Genomic DNA, 20,825 nt, shown 5'->3' on the forward strand with positions numbered 1-20,825 from the left:
AGTTAACCCCTGATTTCTTTGTGTTTGAAGCCAAATTTGGGTTACCATAAATGCTAGGGTCAAGAAGTATAACAATAGTAGATAACATTTATATGGTGCTTACTATGTGCCAGACACTGTGCTAAGCACTTTACAAATGCTATTTCATTCAATCCTCACAATAACCCTGGGATTAGGTGTTATTATCATCCCCATTTTACAGATAAGGAAACTGAGGCAAAGTGAGGTTAACTGGCATACCTAGGTTTACACAGCTAGTCAGTGTCTGAGACCAGATGTGAACTTTGGCCTCCCCGATTCTGGGCCTGGCACTCCCACTGTGACATTATATTGTCTGTTGATAGGGACCAGCAGAGAGAGTTGGGGAAAGAACTTCCTTCAGTCTTTGAGCAGGTGTGTGTATAAGAGGTAGCATCAGTCTCTATCTTCTTCAAGATGTCTGTGAGGCCATTGGTCCTCCTTTCTACTTAAATTTTCTCCTTTTACTGGTTATCCCTGGGCTACCAATTCTTTCTGGCTCAGATCTGGATGTTTCCATTCCTTCTTTCCAAATAGTCCCTCCCCCTCCAAATCTCCAAATTTCTCTTGGGTCCAAACCATTCAGGACACAATTAATTCAAAGGGAAGTCACTGGTTGAAATAACTTAGTAAAAGACAGTAGCAGGGAACATTTCTTCTATATACTTAAGATACCCTATTCCACTAATACACCCACACACCATCAGTGGTGAACTGTTGTGTTTTTTAGCAGATTCAGACCCAGAATACTCTGGGCCTAGGGTAGCTTGTCAGGTGGATCCACTTGGCAATCGATGGGGTGGATTTTTCCAGGTGCTATATACTTATTTTTTATAGTTTCCTTAGCAGAATGTAAGTTCTTTTTTTGTTTTGTTTTGTTTTGTTTTTTGTTTTTTGCAGGGCAATGAGGGTTAAGTGACTTGCCCCGGGTCACACAGCGAGTAAGTGTCAAGTGTCTGAGGCCGTTGCTTTACCACTGCGCCATCTAGCTGCCCACAGGATATAAGTTCTTGAAGACAGAGGTTCTGTCATTTTTTTATCTTTATCTCACCAATGTCCAGTGACATTCATTGTACATAGGAGAGGATCAAGTAAATGTTTGTTGAATTGCATTACAGTAGGGGTATTTACTCATCTAATGGAATATGATACATAAAAAAGACAAGCAAGAAAGAAGATATGAATTTAAAGTACTAAGAAAACTTTGTGCAATGGATATAGTAGAGCAAATAATGAATCCTGTCATGTGGTCATATTACTCAAATTTGCATCTCATATATTGGCCTAGGACCAATTATCATCGAATATTGTGAACTTGAGTAGATGCGACCATGTCCTGGGATTCGTTGTTCGCACTAATTGGGACATACATGTATATGGATCAAAATTAACGGAGCAATAAGTAATATATTTTTGCCCCTAAGTACATATGGACCATTCACAAAAATTTATCATATTCTAGACTACAAAGAAGTTAGAGATAAATTTTAAAAGGTAGATATTACAAGCATTATCTTTGTGTATCATAAAATAATAATAATAGTAATCAACATTGAAAATATGATTCACAGATATCAGGCAATATGGAAGTTTAAAAGTCATTTATTGAATAATGGATAAGAGAAGTATAGACAGAATCAATAATGTTAAAGATATTGTCTTTATGTGACAAGTGGTATGGACTAGGTCTATCCCCCCTATGCTTGGTGGTGCTGCAGGAACATTAATAGTCCAACTTTGGCTCATTCCTCTATTTTTCACAACCTACAGAGAAGAAAGATGATTAAATAATTAACAAGCTAGAGCACATGGTTTGGTCAACAGGTGTCACCAACTAAGAACACCAGCTCAATTCAGGCATATGCTTGTTATACAAAGTAGCTGGGTAGCTCAGTGGATAGAGCACTGGGCCTTAAGTCAAGATGACTTGAGTTTGAATTCAGCTTCAGATGCTTACTAGCTGTGTCACCCTGAGCAAGTTATTTAACCTCTGCCTTCCTTGGTTTCTTCAGCTGTCAAATACTGGGGATGATAATAATATCTACCTCCCAGGGTTGTTGCGAGAATTAAATGACATAATATTTGTAAAGCACTTAGCACAGCTCCTGGAACATAGTTAGGTGCTTAATAAATGTTCATTTTCCTCCCTTCCCTTTTCCAAAAGTATTCAGTATCTTTATGGCTCATCAGAAGGCACTCAGCTTGCCAACTCTTACACTTTCTCCTATGTCTCATTACTCTCCTTGCCTGTCAGCACTTCCTGGATGCTGAGTGGCCTTTAGAAATATACTACTACAAATATAAATATAGCATATCTATTTATATGGAGGCAACACAACACAGGGGAAAGAACACTAAACTTGGAGGCATAGGACCTGAGTTAGAGTCCTAGCTCTGATGTTTACAGCTTGTATAATGTTGGTTAAGTCACTTGGTCTCTCTGGGCCTCAGTTTCCTTATCTGTAAATTAGCCTCTGAGATCCTTTCCAACTCTAGATCTATGATACCACATTAGGATTTGAGTTTATAGCTAGTTTTGATATGATGCTTTATTTAAGGTTTGCCAAGTGCTTTACATAATCTCATTTAAATCAGTCAAAAAGTGCTTATGAAATTTTCTAGGTGCCAAGCACTATGCCAAGTGTGGAGAAAACAAGGAAGAAAACAAAACCAGTTTCTACCCTCAGGAAGCTTACATTCTAATAAGGAGATGATACATATGAAATCAATATATTTGTTCTTTACAACCACCTTGTGAAGTATGTACTTCAGGTAGACAGAGGAAACTTTATATCCCTGAATGTTTTCCCAAGTGGTTTGATATGCCTACCATTAGAGCCACTAGTAGATTGGACTACAGGAAGAATCACAAGTTCTCAGAAATGAAATGTTCCTCAGAGGCCAGCCAGTACCTGAAAAGAGTATTACAACATAGCCAGTAAGGGGTCATCTGCTCTCTCCCTGAACACTTCTGGTAAGTGAAACTTTGTCACATTGTGAAAGAGTCTGGGGGAAGCTAGGTGGTACAGTGGATAAAGCACCAGCCCTAGATTCAGGAGGACCTGAGTTCAAATTTGGCCTCAGACACTTGACACTTACTAGCTGTGTGACCCTGGGCAAGTCACTTAATCCTCATTGCCCCACAAAAAAATTTAAAAAAAAAGAGTCTGATCTACTTTTCTATATTTACACAAAGTCTAAATCCAGTCCTTTATAACTTCACAATTATCTCCCAGTGCTCCTAGTTCTACCCTTTTGGGCCAAATAGAACAAGGTTAATCACGTGTCCACTTGACAGACCTTCAGATACTTGAAAACAGCTGTCATGTCCCTCCTAAGCCTCTTCTTATTCAGGCGAAACATCTCCAGGTTCTTCAAATGATTCTCAAATGACATGAGCTCTAGACCTCTCAGCAATCTGCTTACCCTTCTATAGATGTTTCTAATTTATCAATATTCTGCCTATAATGTGCTTGTTGTCATTGTTCAGTTGTTTTTCAGTCATGTCTGACTCTTCATGACCCCATTTGGGGTTTTCTTGGCAAAGATACTGGAATGGCTTGCCATTTCCTTCTCCAGCTCATTTTACAGATGAGGAAACTGAGGCAAACAGGATTGAGTGACTTGATTTAGGGTCACATAGCTAGTACATGTCTGGGGCCAGATTTAAACTCATGAAGATGAGTCTTCTTGATTCCAGGCCAGGCACCTATCCATTGTGCCACCTCAATACCCAGAACCAAATGCTCTTCTCCATTTGTATTCTAACCAGGGCAGAATGGAGCAGAACTGTCAGTCACTTTCCTTGTCTTAGACACTATGCCTCTCAAATGTAGTTTAGGATTATATGATCTTGGGGGCAGCTAGGTGGCGCAGTGGATAGAGCACCGGCCCTGGAGTCAGGAGTACCTGAGTTCAAATCCGGCCTCAGATACTTAACACTTACTAGCTGTGTGACCCTGGGCAAGTCACTTAACCCCAATTGCCTCACTAAAAAAAAAAAAAAAAAAAAGGATTATATGATCTTTCTGGTTGCCATACCACACTGTTGATTCATTCTAAATGATTCCATAGTCCACTAAAAATCATTCAATTTTAAACTGCTGCTTAGCTATGCCTTTCCATCTTGTATTTGCAAAGACACATTTTTGTATCCATGTATTATCTCTATTAAATTAAATTTTATTTGATTGGGTTCTAGCCTATCAATATCTTTTTGGATCCTGGCTACTCTCCATTGTATTGGATATCTTCCTTGCTTTATATCGTATGCAAACTTGACACACAAGCCATCTATGTCTTTATCTATTCATGGATGAAAATGTTAAATAATAACATCAGGAATGGAGACATTTCTGGTGCATCCAAATAGAGACATTTTTCCAAGCTGATATAAAACCAATCAGGACTATTTTTTGGGTCTGGTCATTTAACCAATTCTTAATCCTCATATTTAGACTATCATCTAACATACATCTCTTTATCTTATTCACAAGAATAGCTTAAGACTGTCAATTGCTCAGTTGAAATCCAGATAAATTAAGCTCATGACATTCCCTAATCTACCAGCTCAGTAACCCTATCAAAATGCAAAATGAGTTTAGTTTTGGGGGCAGTTAGGTGGTGCAGTGGATAAAGCACTGGCCCTGGATTCAGGAGGACCTGAGTTCAAATCTGACCTCAGACACTTGATACTTACTAGCTGTATGACCTTGGAAGCAAGTCACTTAATCCTCAATGCCCCACCAAAAAAAATGAGTTTAGTTTAACCATTTATTTAATAGTAAACTCTAGAATTTTGCCAGGCATTTGAGTCAAGTTCACTGGGTTATAGACTGCAGATTTCAGTCTCTCTCCTATGGTGAAAATTGGGACATTGACTCTTCTATTCCCATGGTATATCTCCTACTTGCAATCTTTCAAAAAATGCTGAAAATGACTCAGCAATAATCACTACCAGTTTTTTCTTTCTTTCCAGGACCATTGTATATAGTTTATTTGAACTTAAACTCATAAAAGACTCCATCTTAGATATCAAGTCATGATAAATCAATTAACTATACTTCTCAGTTAAAAGACCATTTTCCTTGTCAGAAAAAAAAGAGAGAAGTAGTTCTGCTTTATGTCCAATGATTATCATTACCCAATTCATTCTAGCTCTGGTCCCAGAGGTATGATAGAGCCTGATCATACTGGCTTATGAGAACTAATTGTTAAATTTTCATTATGAGCATTTACATCTTAGAAATTGTCAAATGCTAAAAATCAGGGCCTTTTAAAATTTTGTTGAACATCTGAATTTAAGAAAGTGATAGAGAAAATGTTAATAATGCAGCTTAAACTTAAAAGTTTATAATGTGGGGGCAACTAGGTGGCACAGTGGATAAAGTACTGGCCCTGGATTCAGGAGGACCTGAGTTCAAATCCAGTATCAGATACTAGCCACTTATTAGCTGTGTGACCCTGGGCAAATCACTTAACCCTCATTGCCCCTAAAAAAAAAAAGGTTTATAATGTATACATTTTTGTTTCCTGGAGAGGCAGCTATTAAACATATGCCAGCATGCCTCCATTTAGGTATACCTTTCCCCTTTTCCTTCTTTCTTTCTTTCTTTCTTTCTTTCTTTCTTTCTTTCTTTCTTTCTTTCTTTCTTTCTTTCTTTCTTTCTTTCTTTCTTTCTTTCTTTCTTTCTTTCTTTCATTGAGGGGCAATGAGGGTTAAATGACTTGCCCAGGGTCACACAGCTAGTAAGTGTCAAGTGTCTGAGGCTGGATTTGAACTCAAGTCCTTCTGAATCCAGGGCTGGTGCTTATCCACTGTGCCACCTAGCTGCCCCTCCTATTCTTTCTTTAACCTTCACTTGGCAAAAATATAAACAATATTCCAGGTCATATAGCCAATAGCATGGAGGAGTAGACTTTTTCCCCCCAATCCTCATGACCTTTTAAATCTCTTTAAAATAAAAATTATGCTCAAGGCCAAGAGATAAAGCAGCTTCAGTAATCTTCATGGTCTAGAACACCAAGGACCCTAACAAGGTAACAGTCCAACTAATTAACAACAAAGGAGACCAATCATTAATTCATAAGAGCTCATTCTGTACCCCCCGACCCACAGGCCACCAGGCTCTGGCAGTGTGCTACAATCTGACCTACTGGCTTGCAACAGAAATAAACTCTGCTCCTCACACCCTGTGCCACAGAGATGGAGGTAAAGAAAATGGGACATTTTATTCTTCCTGGGACAACAGCATTATAGTACACAGTGATGCAACAGTGCTCAGCCAGAGGGATTGGAGCAGGACTACATTATTAAGGGAACTCTACCTGACCCGAAGGAAAGAGGACTGGCATCCAGTTGAGACCAATTCTGTCCCCTTAGGAGTCAGAAAGGGAGCAAAAAAGGGAATACGAGGGAAAAAAGACTGAAATTACCAAAGATCTCATGAAAAAAAATTCAGTTGAAGACCTTGAGCACAAGTAGACAAACTAATAGGCAAAATATTAATAATAGAAAAGAATATGGCCTCCTTATCATCTAAATGCATCTAGATACCTATGAATAAATATTGTAAGACAAAGGAAAATGAATTGATACTAATGAGGAAGAGGCCCTTCCCTGTGGATACCCAAGAAAGGATGGAACCTTTAGAGGATGGTCCCAAATGGTTCAAGAGATAATTAAGAATTGTGGGGCAGCTAGGTAGTGCAGTGGATAGAGCACCAGCCCTGGAGTCAGGAGTACCTGGGTTCAAATCTGGCCTCAGACACTTAACACTTACTAGCTGTGTGACCCTGGGCAAGTCACTTAACCCCAATTGCCTCACTAAAAAAAACCAAAAACCAAAAAACAGAATTGTGGAAACAGGATTCATGACCTGCACAGTAGAAATAATTGGCAGAGTTGAAAAACTTGAATTCAAGATGGCAAATCTCACCAAAAAAACAAGAGAAAGGGGAATTAATTGGTAATAAAAATACACAGAAATAAAGGACAATATAAAAGATAAGAAGCAAAAAGCCAAAACAAAACAAACAAACAAAACAAAACTATGATCTCTATAAGCAAGACATAGTGATCTTGAAGACAGGAGATACATATATATATATATATATACACACACACACACACACACAACCAAAGCATTATTGGTCTTCCAGAAGTACATGAGAAGTCAAAACTCCTAAATACCATAATGTAAAAAATAATAGAAGGAAACTTCCTAGCGTTTATGTAGACAGAAAACAAAATGCCAATTGAAAAAACCCACAGAATCTCCATAAAAAAAATTAGCCTTCTGTTGCAAACTCCAAGACATACAATGGTTAAATTTAGCAATTACAATTATAAACAACAAATTCTACAAGTGGCTAGGCAAAAGTCTTTTGTGTCTATGGGAAAGTTCACTTGAATAATACAAGAGCATTCTGTATCTATAAGAAATTGCAGGAGGAAATGGAATAACATGTTCCAGAGAATAAAGGAACTCAAATTGGAACCCAAGGTGACATATCCTGCAAACCTGAGCCTAATCATCCATGAGAAAAAGATGGACATTCAATAAAAGAGAGGCATTGAAGCATTCTTCCAAAGAAAACCAGAGGTGATCAGATTATTTGCTTTGCAAACATCCCAAATAAGAGGAAACAGGAAAGTATGATGTACCCTAATCAAGTAAATGGTAGGGAAGGGAACAAGTATTTATTAAGTGACAGGCATTGCGCTAAGTGCTTTACAAATATTATCTCATTTGATGGCAAACAATGAAGGAAAATAACTTTCATAGTCTCTTGGAAGAAGAAAACCTACAGGAAAACGGATGAAGTAGCAAAGGGAAATATTGAAACAAGGGAGAAAGCAAAGGAGAAATCTTGATTCATTGGTAGGAAGTGGCAGGAGGGGGTATAGAAAGAGTGCTCCCATAGAAGCCAAGATATTCTATAAAGGGTAATGGGGACGTTACAGTGGGTATATTATGCTTATAGACACCATTACCTCTGTGAGAGTGTTGTGCCTCCATGGATAGTATCCTTTCAGGAGAAAGGAAATCAGAGCTCTTGGAGACAACTGATGCCCAGAAGAGTGGAAGAGCATGGACCCAGAGAGGAGACATGGCAAATGGGGGGAAATAATCCTGGGGAGATTTGGGGGGTGGTAACAAACTGCACAATTAGGGACCATGGAAAATTCCTAACATGGGGCAATACTTTTTTTTTTTCTCCTTGAGGAACTGATATATCTAAGAGTGAGTCTGAATAGGAAAAAAAAAAGTTGGCAGGGTGCAAGATTCTTGACTTGTTTCAAGAAAAGCCCTAAAAATCCATTTTTGTTGTGTATAGCTTCCCCCAACCCAGTCTCAGTTATTCTGAGTTTTAGCCTTCCAGATACTATTCTTATAAGACTGTCCCACACTTCTGCTGTCCAATGAAGTCCCTGTGACAAGACTAGCATGTCAAATGGGCCTCCTTGTTTTAGGATAATAGATCTTGAGCTAGAAGAGACCTTAGCAGCCATCAAGTCCATTCTCCTCATTTTACCAAGAAAGAAACTGAGGCTCGAAGACACTTGCCAAGTGTCACATAATTAATAAGCATTTAAAGCAAGATTTAACCTCAGGTCTTTTTGGACTCCAGGTCTCATGTTCTGTCCACTATTACCACCTAGCTGCCTAATTCACCTTTCTTATTAACCTAAACTTTGTATATTTCTGTGTACATCTGAAGGCATAAGTTACATTGCTAGCTTCCTTCTTGGGTTTTATCTCCTTGAATCTTGGGACATCTCTACTAGTATCCTCCCTACACAGTTGTTTATTTATCTCTGTGGTATCTAGCTTGGTGGGTCTATGTAGACACATTCCTCCCTCTCTCACCACACCCACACCTCCCCCCCCCCATCTTCCTTTTTAATTGAAAACCCTTTTGATTAGATTTGTAACCCTGACATATTTACCAACCCCTTGTTAGGTGCATATATGATATATATGTTTACCATGCCTGGTTGGGTTGTCTCCAGAAGGCCCTAATTAAAAGGCACAACCTTTACTGGGAAGCATCATTGTAGGCCTCTCTTATTAGCTTAATAGGGATCAGTTTATCAGTGATATAGCAATTACCCTGAAAGAATGACAAGCCAGTTTTTAATGCAGGGAACTGTGGAGGGAGGAGCAATGAAGGAATGAGAAACCAGCAAATATTTAGCCTAGCATAGTGAAAAAATAGTCTGCAAGAAGCCAAGGAGTTTGGATTCTACAATTCATTTGGATTCAACTGTATCATTAAATAGCTTTGGTAAGTCCCATAAACCTCTCTGGTCTTGAATCTCTTTGTCCCTGAAGCAGTGGAACTAGATAAATTCTTCTAACTATAATATTGTATGATTGAATAGGCTATTGGGCACTGGGGTAGGGAGATGAGGTTTGCTATGGTGAAGTGATATGGGATAAGTCCCACAAGGAAGTGAAAAGAGAAGGGTTAATATAAACAAACTTCCCCCCTTTGACACTGTTGTCAAGGACCAGCCCTATCCTTAAGACCTGCTATATGACTTTGAATGAGCTGTTTTACCTCCCTGAGTTTTGTTTCCCAGGGGAATATTCTACTTCCCATAGCAACAGCTGTGAGGCACAAGTGACCAGCTACTGTAACTGAGCAGCCTAGAGCTGGATAGTAACACTTAGGCACTACCCTGTGAGCCAGACACTTTCAAATGTAGCTTCTGTGGAAGGTATATTTTCAGAATGGTGAGGGATAAATTGGCAGTAAGGGGCTTGGGCCATTCTTTACCTCCCATAGACCCCAAATCATATATCTTTAAAGTTGGTAAGGACTTTAGTTGTCATCTGGTCATAGGATCATACATCTAGAGTTGGAAGGAGGCCCCCTCATTTTACAGATGAAGAAACTGAGGCTCAGGGAGGTTAAGTGGCTTGCTTAGGTCTACCAGTTAGTAAGCATGAGAAATGAGATTTGAACCCAGGTCCTCTGATTCAAGACTCATTGTTTATTCCCCTCATACCATACCACCATATTCTCATTTTATAGATGAGCAAAATGAGGCCCAGAGACTTGGAGCCAAAAACTGCTATGAGTCTTAACTCTGCAGCAATCTAGCTATGTGACTTTAGGAAAGATCCTTAACTTCTCTAATCCTATATCCTTCTAGGAGGCAAAGTGGATAGAGCACTGGCCCTGAAGTTGGGAGGACCTGAGTTCAAATCTCACCTCAGACACTTACTATTTGTGTAACCCTGGGTAAGTCACTTAACCCCAATTGCCTTAAACATCAGGTGCCATCTCCAGTCTTTCTGATGTATATGTTGTCACTGGACCTAGATGGCTCTGGAGGAGAGAGTGAGGCTGGTGACCTTGCACAGCCCTCCCTCACTTAAAGCCAATTTATTGCAAGTCATGACATCACCTCAATGTCATCATGGTCCTCTTCCAGAATGAAGGATAAATAACAACAACAACATCCTTCTACCTAAGCTTAGGATAGTAGAAAGAGCCTTGGACTTGAAGGCAGTGGAGGAGTGAGTTCAAATTCTGCCCCTACCATTTACTGGCTATGTGACCATCAGTAAGTCATTTGTCCTCTCTGTTATCGCATCTGCAAAACTAGAATAATACCCGTAGTACTTACTTCACAGGGTTGTTATAGAGAGCAAAAGAAAATATAAATATCTTTGAGAACCTCAGAGGGCTATATAAAATATCAATTGCCACCATTATAACCTGAGGATAGGAATACCTGCCTACTAGGTTTGTTGTTAATTAGTACAATACCTGGCAGGTAGTAGTCACTTAAAGGTTTTTCCCATTCATTTATTTCCATTCAATTAAATTATTGGGAAGACCTGGGTTCAAGTGTCCCATCTTTGCCATATCCTGGCTATGTGACTCTGGGCAAGTTATACAACCTCTTAGTGTCCATAGGCAACTCTAAAACTAAGTTGCAGGGCAGCTAGGTGGCACAGTGGATAGAGCACTGGCCCTGGATTCTGAAGGACCTGAGTTCAAATCCAGCCTCAGACACTTGACACTTCCTAACTGTGAAACCCTGGGCAAGTCACTTAACCCTCATTGCTCCCCCCCCCCAAAAAAACCCCACACAAAACAAAACAAAAAACAACTAAGTTGCAAAGCACATTCCAATCTGCATTGGGTGAGGGTGTTTCCTCAGTGGAAGTTCTTGAAGACAATGACATTTTTAAAAAATAGCTTATGTTTCCTATTACTTTAAGGTATAATAACCCTATAGATAGTTCTCATTTTATGGAAATTCATATTATTCAAATTCAACTGAATGTAAAGAATTCTGAAAGAAATCCACATTCTTAAAAAAAAAAAAGCCACCACCTTACTGTACAGTACTGGGCTCTCTTTCTCCACTCCTGTGTCTATGCTAGGTGCTCTTCAGCCTTTCACCCCACCCCAAAATAGTGTCTGTCCAGGGCCACCATGTGTTCTTCTTCCTGCTCTTGCTTCTCTGTACCTGGCCCCCAAGTGTCCTTAAACTGTGTGCCAGCCCCCTCTCTCCACAAGTGCCCCGCTCACCCCCTTCCTCTTTTTCTCCCTTTCCCATGTCTATAGACAAACATTCACATTAAGTAAAAATCACTGTAAGTAGAGGTCTATGGTCCACTTAGAGAAATTGAGAACTGTACATAATAACAGCTGACATTTACAAAGTGTTCTAAGGTTTACAAAGAGCTTGACAAGCATTACCTCCTTAGAGGTTCACACCAACCTTTGAGGGACATGCTATTATTATTCCCATTTCACATATGAGGGGACTGAGGCTCAGAGAAATTAAATATCTTGGCTGGGGTCACACAGCCAGTAAGTCTCTGAAATGAAATGCAAACACAGGTCCAAGACCAGCACTTTATCCCTAACACTACACTGCCTCTCAAAGTGCTTTCCCCATAGCAATCCTGTGAGCTAGGCAATTATTCCTATTTTACAGATGAAGTAATTGAAGGTCACCTTTCTCATAGTCACATAGCAAATAAGTGTCTGAGACAGGATTTGAACTAGTTTTCCTGACTCTAAATCTAGAGCTCTATCAATATACCATTTTCCTTCTCGTAAAGTGTAGAGACTTCTCCCTTTCATCTGGCTCTAACATTCTATTAGCCTGCGTTTTCTCTGATGGGGTCTTGTGCTCTTCTCCATTTCACCTTTTCTGATCAAACCTTCCAGGTCCTAAATCCTCTTGCCTAAATGCCTGCCCTCTGCTTAGGGGGCTGAAACTAATCTGATAAAGGGAATTAATCTGTAGACTCTGAGGGCTGATAATGACTTCCTAAGTGACTCAGTCCCAGATAACACATTTGCATTTTAATAGGGGTCTTTAATGCCTGAACACATAGCAGAGACTAATTGTAGACTTTTTTGGCTTCCCTGGAAGACTGGAAAGGGGGGTGGGTGGGGAACAAGGATGGAAGATTCTTGTAGCAGAAGGCTTTCTTTTATGCAATTCAAATTCTATTATAAGAAATTGTCAACCCTACCTGTGCATAGAGCTAGATAGTCTAGGGTTCTAAGTTCTGTAGCTTTTTTGAGGGGGTCAACTAGGTGGTGGAGTGGATAGAGCACTGATTCTGAAGTTGGGAGGATCTGAGTTCAAATCTCACCTCAGACACTTAACTACTTGTGTGACCTTGAGCAAGTCACTTAACCCCAATTGCCTTAAAAACATCCAGGGCCGTCACCAGTTGTTATGTATATCTTGCTACTGGACCTAGAGTGAGGTTAATGACCTTGTACAGCCCTCCCTCACTTGAATTGAATTTACTGCAAGTCATGACATTGCCCCGACATCATGGTCCTCTTTGAGAATGTAGGATAAACAACAATGGCTTCTTTGAGGGGAGTCAAGGTTAAAGTTTGGATTACATGTTAAGCCTGTTCCCATGAAATCTTGGGAGGACAAATGGAAATTGTAAATGGTGAGCACTCTTCCAGTCTGTCAATGATTAAGCCTTTGGGTATATGGGTGACAGTGTCTTGCACCTAAGGAGATAGGAAAATAAGGAATTAGCTGGAATAGCAAGATACTGTCTGCTGATGGGGGAGGTAGCCTGAGACAAGGTGGGTTTTTCCTTCAAGAAGATGGTCTCACATTTCACCTATATTGTGTTCTGCAGAGCAACTGGTTAATTACTAGACACCTGCTCAGGCCAGCCAGAGAATCAGTTGAGTTAGAGATCTGAATTATTCTTTGCAACTGGGGAGATCAAATTATAAAGGTTAGGAAATGGAGACTATGTGAATTGGTAACCAAGACAAGAGACAGTCTTGGTTAGCAAGTCAGGGGTAAGCAAGCACAGAGCAAGCCAGAACAAAGGCTGTTAGTTGTGGCACCATAAGGAGCAATTAAGGCTAACTCTTCCTTGGCTGTGCCACAGCTGAGTCACAGCTCTTCTTTCTGGCCCTGCCCCTCCCAGTAACTAAAGAGGTCATCTCAACAAGTCCTGACACTTGGCTGGACTCTGACTGATGGCTTCTCCTGCCCTAGTTTAATAAGCAAGACTTTTATTTGTTCCTTGAGAGATTTAACAAGATTATCCAGCTATTATGGTTTTTTACCAGAGAGTCTGCAGAATCAAACGTCAGCCATGTTCCCAGGATCCCCCAGAATCACTGTTTCAGGCCTCCCTCTCCTCAACTTACTACTCTCTACTCTTTGTGTCTGGGGTAAATTTCTTCAACCATTAGAGGGAAGGGGTAGAATCCAAAAGACGCTTCAAAGGATAATAGTAGGAAATTTGCAATGATGGAAGAAAGCACTAAGATCAGAGAAATGAGAAATGAATGGGAGCTAAAGTAATCCCCCTTCCTTCCATCAATGGCCTTTTATAGGGCCTTGGGCAGGTACCCCCCTGCCACATTTACCTCTATGTCTCAGGGTGGGGTGGGTGGGGTGTCTAAAAATCCCAGGCAATTTTCCTAGGTTGTGGGAGCCTGAACTCAGTTGTGGTAAATAACTCTCTAATACTTGATGGCAGATTTGGAGATAAACCTTGCACCTGCCCTCCATCCCCATCAATAAACTGTTTTCCCAGCTGTAGCCTGTATCCCTTAGGCATGAAAAGAAATATTTCCCACACTTCTTGGTTTCCAAAGTCCTCCCAAGGGCAGCCTGCAAAGACTTCAATGTGTCAAAACCTAAGAAGGAGCTATAGTTGCTAGGGAAGGGAGGAGGGACGGAGTGCTGGGAGTGGAGGTGATGGAAGAAGGAAGAGAAGCTGCCTCCTTCCCATTCTAGTCAAGGACTTGTTCTTTTCTGTGTACAGCCATGTAACCTTAGCAGGGCCTGGAAGTCACTGTGAAATGCAACACGTTCTAAGAAATTCTGTGGAAAGAATGACATCATGGCCAGCCCCTATAGTGCCCCCCTCCTCTTTTTTTTTCCAGTGGGAGTGAGAAATAAATAGACTGACACATTTTCCAGTCAGGGAGTGATTCTAGGGAGAAAGTTTACCTTGGCACAGGCCTCCAGGTGGAGTGATGAGAAACCTTATCTGCCCTGGCTGAGTAAACAAGAAGCTTTCATTCTTCTAGTTGTCCCAGTCACTGAACAGGTTAACACCAGGAGGGCAGCTGATAATAGTGGGCTATACATTGGCAGAAAGCAAAATAAATCTGGATTGGTGCCCACTGGGGGGATGGATGCATGTCACCTGTATGTGATTGACTGGCTGACCAAGATTGTGGTTGGCAAAGCCTTTTAATAGGTCAAAGGTTAAGAAAACACACCAACAAAATCTTAGAGCCTAGAATGGGAGGACGATGGACATTTTAAAGCTTGGTGGGAACTGGGTTCCAACCGATGCACATGTTCCTTTTAAGCCAGGGATTCTTAACCTTTCTTCTATCATAGACCCCCTTGTTGGTCTGGTGATGCCTATGGTTCCCTTTTCAGAATCATGTTTGTTTGGTTGGTTTTTTCCTTTTTTTTTTTTTATGGGGCAATGAGGGTTAAGTGACTTGCCCAGGGTCACACAGCTAGTGTCAAGTGTCTGAGGCTGAATTTGAACTCAGGTCCTTCTGAATCCAGGGCCAGTGCTTTATCCACTGTGCCACCTAGCTACCCCAGAATCGTTTTTAAGCAAAACCCAAAATATATAGGATTACAAAGGAAATCAATTATCAGGTCTATCTATCATATATCATATCTCTATCATCTCTATCTATCTATCTATCTATCTATCTATCTATCTATCTATCTATCTCTATCCAACTATTTGTCTATTCTCTATCCATTTAGCATATATCTCTATAGTCTCTATCCAATTATTTATCCTTCCGTCTATTTACCTACCTATCCATCCATCCATCCATCCATCCATCCATCCATCCATCCATCCATCCATCCATCCATCCATCCATCCACATATCCATTTCTCTGTCTCTCTCTCACTAGTTCATGAAGCCCAAATTAAGAACCTTTGCTCTATGCCCATCCCTTCCAACACAACTTTTGTACATGACTTTCATTAAGCCCTCCAAACAAGCTCTCCACTGTTTTTCTTTGGGCACCTTTCCCTGGATCTTTTCATCTGGAGAACAAGCTTTTCTGGGGCTGTTTTGGTTTTGTTTTCATACCCCAGTTACCTAAGGAAGCAACATTAAGGGAGACCAGTGTAGGAGTCAGGAAGACTTTGGTTCAAGCCTTGAATTTGACATCATATACATTGACATATACATATACATTGGGTCTGTGGGCAGGTCATGTAGTCTCAGTGCCCCACTTGACTTAAGACTATGAATATGATGAAGAGTAATAGAAAGAGTAGGAGATTTGGAATGAGAAGAACTGTGTTTGAAATCTGGATCTGTTACTTAACACCCATGTGATGTTGGACAAATCTCACTTAGTGTCTTTTGGTCTCTTTCCTTCATAAAATTGGGAACTGGAATAGATTACTTTTAAGATCTCTCTGACTTGAAACTAGAGTAGGTTACTTTTTAGGTTTCTCTAAATCTAAATCTATGATCCTAAGGTAATTAGATCTAGAGATGGAAGGACTCTTAGAGGCCAGCTAATCTAACCCCCTCATTTTTACAGATGAGGAAACAGATCCAGGGAGGTTACATGACTTGCCCAAGGTTACATAAGGAGCAAACATTTGGGGAGGGATTTGAACTCAGGTCATCTGATTCCAGAATCAATGCTTTTCCTACTGTACCACACTGATGAGTTGCTGAACTGCATTGTCAGCAGTTTTTAACACTGAGAGTTCCCCATACCAGTAAAAGCCCAAGTTCAGACAGAGGGGAAAAAATACCAGTTTAACACAGTACCTGTGCCTTGAACATAATAAGTGTCTAATGTATGCTTACTGGATTGAATTTAATTGCATAGAACTCTTGCTTCCTATCTAACTTCCAAGAGTATCCTGGAAAGACCTCCAAGTATTATACCTAAAGAGGAGAGAAAGAGAGAGCAAGGTGGAGTGAGTATCAAAGAAAAGAAGAAAGACTTATTTTGGAAATTGAATGTTAATATAAGTCATTTGTGCTGTCTTCACTACCACTCCTTCCAATAATTTGGATTAATTTGAGACCACGAATGGAAGTTAAGTATAGAGATAGACCAAGAGTCTGGGACCTTTTTTATGTCATGAACTCATTTTGCAGTCTGGTGAACCCTTCTTAAAATGAAATAACATTTTGAGTAATTGAAGGGAATGCTAAATTTTAGTTAGAGGTAAGTGAAAATGAAGAAGTAATTCCTCCCCCCCCCACTACCACCCCTCCTCCATCCAAGTTCCTGGATATTCATGAAATCTATTCATGGAGCCCTTGGTGGAGAGAGTTCATGAATCCTAGGTTAAGAATCCCTGGTATAGACCAAGGTAGTTTTTGTTACTATTGCCACTTGTGAAAGAAAAAGAAAAGTCTGGATAGATTGTAGTGCCAACTGTGGGACTTTGGGATTCCATTAAATGAATTCTAGATCTAGTCCAATCTAGTCTAAGTAGAAATGGTTACAGAGAAAAATGGGATGAGCTCGTTTTCAAGATCCCCTTTAATGTATCAGGTTAGAATAAATATCTCTGGAGTACTTCTCAGGGCTGCAAGGGAATGACAGCCCAGTCTAGGGGGCAGAGTTAGTTTGGAGCCACCTACAACCAGACTGCGTCGACCCTGTGACACTGGAATAGTTTGAAAAGCGTCCTTGCAAAGCCAGCTTCTAGATATGTTATCGGCCTGTTATGTTAAGGCTGATCTTGGCTACTACGCAGGAAACACTGAAAAATTCAGGTAACAATGGGACTTCTACACCATTGACTCACCTGCTTAGAGTTTTGGACACCACTGGCAGGCCAGCTTGGCGATGCCACACAACACTGATAGCGAACATTTACAGAGTACCTTAGAGGTAAAAAGCACTATGACTGCCTTGTCTTATTTCAGTCTCACAAGCATCCTTTGGAGGTAGATACAGCAGGTTATCATCTCTGGTTTACAGTTTAGGAATCTAATGCTCAGAAAAGGTTAAAAGGCTTGTCTATGGTCACACAGCTAATAGGTTGTTAGAAATGGTAGTTGAACCCAGAGGACTCACTGACTCTAGGGCTGGTCCTGTATAATTGATAGCAGGCTACCTCTCTGATAAGCAAAGCATCTCAGAGCTGGAAGATATCTTAGAGGTCATCTAGTCCAAATTGTCAAGGAATAAGAATCACTTCAACAGTATAAAACAGTAAGGTGGCAAAATGGTTACAGCATCGGTCCTGGAGTCAGAAAGACCTTTGTTCAAATCTGGCTTCAGATACTAGCTGTGGGACCCTGGTCAAGTCACTTAACCCCTGCCCGCCTCAGTTTCCTCCTCTGTAAAATGGGGGTAATAAGAGCACCTACCCTTCAGGGTAGTTGTGAGGATCAAATGAGATGTTTATAAAGCACTTTACAGATTTTAAATGCTGGCTATTATTGTTGATATACACAGTAAGTGAATAGGTAGCAGTAACATTACTTGGTCTGTTTCCAGAGATAAATAGGGAAAAAGGAAAAGAACCTATTTGTTCTAAAAATGTTAAAAGCGGCTCTCTTTGTGGGAACAAAGAACTGGAAATTGCAGGGATGCCCATCAATTGGGGAATGGCTGAACAAGTTGTAGTATATGATTGTAATGGAATACAATTGTGCTATAAGAAATTATGACCTCACTGATTTTAGAAAAACATGAAAAGACTTGCACAAAATAGTGAAGAGCAAAATGAGCAGAACCAACAGAATATTGTATACAGTAACAGCAATATTGTTTTGAGAATGACTTTGAATGACTAGGTAATTTTGACTACTATATATATACCCAAATTAACTATAAAGGACGTATAAAAACACTATCTGCATCCAGAGAAAGAACTGATAAATATAAGTATATATGGAATAATTATATATATATATATATACATATACAGGTGTTTTATATATGTACATATGTATGTGTGTATATTTACACACCTATTTGTGTCTAACAGTAGCCATCTCTGAGTGGGAGGGAGGGAAAAAATTTACACAATAATTTTGTTGTATATTTGAAAGGAATTGAAAGTTTTACATAGCAGATTTACTATCTCATATTATCTTTTTATGCTTTGTTATAGAACTTATTTTTTAAAAATTAAAAAAATTAAACTTATTTTATTCTATAAGTTAAAAATAAAATAAAAAAATAAACATTCCCATCCTATCTAGCAATAGGGAACCCACCAGTTCTCAAGATAGCCCATCTCATTTTTGGAGAGTTTTAATGTTAGAAAGCTTTTCCCCCCTTACTTCAAACTGAAATATGCCTTTCTTCACCTTACCTATCCCCTTTGGAGAGGGCAAGGAAACAGAACTATGGACAATGGGACCTAGATGCCCCTGACTATGACAAAGTGGCATCAACCATGTCTGCTGCCATGGTCTGACAAAACAAAAAACTTCTGGCTACCTTAAGCCCAAGATGCCAAAGTTAAGAGTGACCACAGAGTCTGAAAGCTGATTGATGATCTTGACCTGTGCATGGTGTGATAAGGATTCTTGGCTGACTGGCAGATTTTTCCATCACATGCCTGGCTCGGGCACACCTGCAGACACACAAGACTGTCACTGTCAGTGGCAGGAGCAGCAATATATAGCTCACCAGGGCAACCATTCACACCTGCTCCCCTGAAGTCAAAGGGAGTTGGCAAATGTGGGAAACATACAAATAATACTAACCATGGGTGCTAAAAAAACAAATAAACAAAACAAAACAAAAAAACAATGAAAATTAAGAGGGGAAGGAGCCACTTCAATTGCTTGGATAAAGGCCAGTGTTATTTCCCTAATCCCGACCTAGACCAGGCAAAAGGTAGGGGGTGAGAGGTGGGGGGAAGGATGATTCTCAACTTGGCCCTCCCTGTGAGATTCCACTGGTGTGTAAAAATATGTGCCAGTGTGAACACGTGGTGTTCAAAGGGCAATTGATGAGTCTTATGACTTGCAGGCACTTGAAGAAATCTTCCTCTATGTAATTGCTGGAGGAATAGCTTTAATCTGCTGAAGAAAATGACTATGGCCCTAATAGGTAAGAATAAGAAGGTACTACTACTACAACACCTGTCTACACTGTCCAATTACACATTCCTGGTCAGGGCTACATGGCTGTTATAGGGAAATATATGGGGGTTTGGGTAGGGGTTTGGGATAGGGGTAGGTGTAGGAGTAGGGGTAGGGGTTCTTAGGAATTCCTCTTTAAAGAATTGCACCCTCTGGCACACAAATCCAATTAGAATAAAATAATAGTTTATTTAGGGTGCTAGGGAAAGGAAACCAAGAGAGAAATCCTTGGTCTTCTCATGGGGAGAAGGCATGGCACAGTGGCATGGCTCTGAGATACTTATTTCCTCAAGCAGGAGATAGGCAGATGCTTTTATAGAGGACTGATGGGGGTGATCATCTGACTGTGGAAAGTTCCCTTATTGGGGGAGAACCATCCCCCACTGGTGGTGGCTGGGGGAAGTTGGGTGAGTGGTGGCTGCGGATCTCTCAAGCTATCTTTTTCCCCTCATGCCACAAAGGCAACAGCCACACCTAATCTTATCTCCCCAGGTGTAGGGGAGATTGGAATGAAAGGTGGTGGTCCTGGAGCTAACTCAGTCCCGATCCAGTGCCACTTATCTCTTTAGGTGTGTCTGTCCTTTGGTTTAGTTTCTCAAGAAGGTTCTTTTTTAACCCCAGAGAATTTCTGGGGTGCACAAGGCCCATAACAACTACATAGTTCTACTACATTGCCAGAAATGTTGCCAAGGGTAAAAGAGGTTCAGATAAGAATCCTAAAGAATTTTTAAACCAGTCTGGATTGCTGGAAATACTAGTTAACTTATTTCAACCATACTTATTCCTTTTCTTATAGATAGCCTTGACTTGATTTTCTCTGGACCAAAGAATTATTCCCTCTACTCTTTTTTCTGCTAACAAGGAACAGAACTGATTTCACCATGTGAGAGTTTCACCTTCTTTTCTTCTCCCAGTTCTTCCACAATGCAGGCCCTAATGACATCACCATTTCCCATAACACCCCATCAATCATCAGATTTAAATTTGGAAAGAAGTTTAGAAACCATTCAGTACAAGTCCTTCACTTTATAGGTGAAGCAAGTAGGGCCCAAAGATATCAAATGATTAACCCAAAGCCACCTGAGTAATAAATAAAAAGCATAGCTGGGATTCAAGCCAGCAGTTTTGGATTCCAGATCCAGTGTGCTCTTCCTGCTCTAGCCCACTGCCCTTTTCAGAAAGCAAGTCACACCCACATTTTA

Source organism: Dromiciops gliroides, chromosome 2, assembly GCF_019393635.1.
Source record: "Dromiciops gliroides isolate mDroGli1 chromosome 2, mDroGli1.pri, whole genome shotgun sequence".
In the NCBI taxonomy this organism is placed as follows: Eukaryota; Metazoa; Chordata; class Mammalia; order Microbiotheria; family Microbiotheriidae; genus Dromiciops; species Dromiciops gliroides.